This window comes from Chaetura pelagica, unplaced genomic scaffold (genome assembly GCF_000747805.2).
Source record: "Chaetura pelagica isolate M959 unplaced genomic scaffold, ChaPel_1.0 scaffold185, whole genome shotgun sequence".
NCBI classification, from domain to species: domain Eukaryota; kingdom Metazoa; phylum Chordata; class Aves; order Apodiformes; family Apodidae; genus Chaetura; species Chaetura pelagica.
The window spans coordinates 48,161-51,833 of record NW_009953207.1 but is presented as its reverse complement, the minus strand read 5'-3'; positions in this window follow the sequence as shown (position 1 = coordinate 51,833).

Below are 3,673 nucleotides of genomic sequence, written 5' to 3'. Positions count from 1 at the left end.
GGTCATCAGAGGGGGGTTGCGGGAGGTTTGGGGGGCAATTGGGGGGTTCTGGGGGTGATTGGGGGGTCGGATTGGGGACCTGCCACAGAACCTGAGCTTTCCTATTGCATTGCATAACACAGAGCCTGGTGTAGGTTGGCTTCTTCCTGCTAAGAAGCCATTTCTTCACAAAACGCTTTTCTTTGTCTAAGATGGAGACATACAAGTAGTGGTGACCAGATCTGTGCTTGAAAATGGACTTGATGGACAGTACCAAACTTCTCTTTTGCTGCAATCCGTAATGATTTTTTTTGGCCTCAAATGTTTTTTGTACTGCTTAGCAAACACACTTTCCCAGCCTTATTTTAATTTAAGCAGACATTGAAAGAAAAGTCAGCACTCAGAATATTGATGGAGAAATAATTGTAAACAATTTCAGAACTTCACAGACTTGTTTACAAGATTTACTTATTTGAAAAAGTGACACACTTGTTGCTAATCAATTAATAACACACTACTTTCACTTCACAAGCTGCTGTCCTCAGACCCTGATCTCTGGGAAGCTTTCTGTAGAAAGTCATGCATAGGAATAGGATCATTCTCTAGGAAAGCTGGAAACACTGTGGTTCATAAATTGGATTTTTTTTGTGGAGTAAAACCTGGACGTGTTGGGCAAACCTCGTGGAAATACCCCTGCTGTTCTAGGAACTTGCTGCAGAAATCCCAAGGCAGACTGACCATGGCACCTTAAGCAGATACCAGCCACCGATGTGTTCAGATGTTGAAGGAATATTTCTCATATTCCCTTTCAACTGCTGGGAACCTGCCAGAGTGAAATCCCATCTTTCATTTCTGGAGCTTTGCCGTTTTCCGTATTTTTCTGCCTAAGGTGCATGATCTGAGGTGTTAGTGTTTGAACTTGGACTGGAAGATGCAGTTAAAATGCTCACCTTTACGCAGAAAGCAACCAGGGAAGACATTCTCGAGTGTAAGTGTGGTAATTAATTTTCTCATCATTACAGTCTTGAGTTTCTTCTGGAAATCACTAACAAGTTACAACCAAAGAAAGAAGTGGATGTCAGGATAAGGAAACCTGTGACCATATGGCATTGGAAGACATGGATTAGGTGTTCTCTCTATGGTTTGGCTGTGACAAAACCAGTGTGGAAAAGACAGTTGAGGAGGTTCTGCTCCTCCGCCTCATAACAGAAGAGGAAAATGATAATGAAATGTGAAACTGTGAAGTAGCTCAGTGAATTTCAGTGCTCTGCTTATTATAGGGACAACTGAACTTCCCCATATAGATGCTGTGCTTTAAAAGACAACAATTCAAATGAACAGAACTCATCTCAGCTGGTGCATTTCTTTACCAAATGGGGTTCTATGGTCTCTTTGATCAGTCTATCAGCTGAACTGCTGGGATTTTGCTTTTCTTTTTTTCTTTTTTTTAATTGATTTTACATGACTAAGAGTGAGTTAAGTGGAAAATCAACTCCAGGAAGCTTATCTCAGTGAAACCCAAGAAAAGGTAATGTGCATAAATTAGGATGAACTATATCCCAAGAGAACTTTATTAATCAGGTTAAAAGAAGATACAGAGACCTGAGAGTATTATAATGTTATGTAAATAATTTTTCATTTCTATAACGGCATAACTTGGTTTATCTCTCCATGCAGAAAACTCATAGGTATGTAAAGCAAAAAGCTCTGGTCTTAAGAGGCAGTATGGGTTACTGTAGTATATGCCAATTGATGGGGGGGAGAATTTCATTCTATTGTAAAAATAGTAAAAATATCTCCATCTTAATAGACCTAGCAGATTTTATTTGTTTACCAAAGCTTTAATAAAAGAGGCTAGAAAAATGTATTGGAAATATTAGTCTGTACTTGCAAAGGATTCTTTTAACAATTTTAAATATTTTCCAGAATTTGTTGGGGGGTGGGGGGAAGAAAAAGAAATTTACTTGGAAAACCACGCTGACTGCAAGAGGAACACCAACATTTGGCATCTGATTGTGTGTTGTGGTTTTTTGGTTTTGTTTTTTTTATTGATTTTTGTTACCTAACCAAACACTTTCACTTATTGGTTTTATCAAAGCTAAAAAAATTTGTCAAAACATCCCACACTAATTTGGAATTAATTTGTCTAAAAAATTTAAAATAATGTCTGTCTCTGAGCAGGGCTTGGCCTGCTAAAGTCACGGCTCTGATCTTGAAGGAATGACTCCTCAGAGAAGGAGGGCAGGGACAGGACTGATGTATTTCACAACACTTTTCCATGGCTGCCTGAAGCCTGATACCTGGTTCCAGCTCTTCTGTGTTCAGTAGGGATCAGAGGGAATCTCAGCAGGAGGTTTAAACGCCCCCATCTGTCTCCCAGCAAAGGTCTGCTGTTGTGTGTTCACATCTCCTTCACACTTCCCCTGCTCCTGCATTTTCTCTAAGATCTTTTCTCCTGTTTTGAGGAAGATGCCATAGTGACAGTAACAAAAGCTGGAACTTTTGGTAAAAATACATTCAATCTTTCTGCATGTCATGGACTTCTAGGCAGTGTTAGGTGCTTGCTAGAGCTGCAGCCATCTCCAGGTTTTCCCTAACTTTCTGCAAGGGAGCAGTGCATAGTGGTAAATAGCATGATGCAAATCAGACTTGCCATAAACTCCTGTGAGATGTGCAGTTGTTGTACAGAGCATCTTGGAAAGGGGAGAAAAAGCAAAAGCTCAAGAGATTACATGATACCTCTCTAATGGTTTCCTGCCTGATTTGCATGTATGCAGATTTATGTATTCTGTTTTTATGTACTTGTTTCCCAAAGCTCTGTATGATTCATTTATTTCATCCTGGTTTTGTAGTAGCTTGACATCTATCCATGCGCTGTTCAGAATCTGGTCCTATTGCCCTCAGAAGTGTTGAGATTCCTAAATCACATTCAGATGTTCCCCCTAGACGACTTCTTCAGGATCAGGTTGAAAGCATCTGAAAAACAGAAAAAAGTCTTTTCTTATGCTGTACTGACAGGTACATTTTCACTTTGTCAGTTAAAAGGTAGCTAGGTCCACAGATGAGGATCAGGAGGAATGGTTCAGGGTGCAGCTTCTCCAGCTCAGATGCATTGCACAGACTGCTGCTGAGGTAATCCTGCTCTTATTTTCTCTCCCTCAACAGAAGAATTCAAAGCTCTTCTAATTGCAATTAGAAATTGCAAAATAGAGAAATTAAGTGGACAAATTAAAATGCAGCTTTCATGGTATTTTCACTGACACCTCTTGAGCCTGGAGACCAAATGTTTTCATTTATGTATGGAACTTGGCATTGTTATACTGAAGTAGAATTTGTATGTTGTTGTTACTATTTTTACTGTTGTTATTTTCTTTTTCTCTATTTTTCAAGTTATCAGTTTAGATGCAGAGCAACAAAAGCATGTTTGCTTTCTTTATGAATTTCTTTCTTTCCAAATGTATTTCTTTCTAAATCTTTCTTAATATCTTTATAAATTTCTTTCTCTCTGAATGTCTTTCTTCCTTTCTCTCTAGAAAGTATCTTTTCTTTCTGGCTGCATCTCCCCTTCCTTGCTTTCTTGCCCCTTTCCTGCTTTCGTCCCCCCGTTCCGTCTGTCTTGCCGGTTCTTCCCCCCCGGCTTTCAACCCTTTCTCGCCCCTTTTCTCTCTCTCCCCGCCCCTTTCTTACCCTCCCT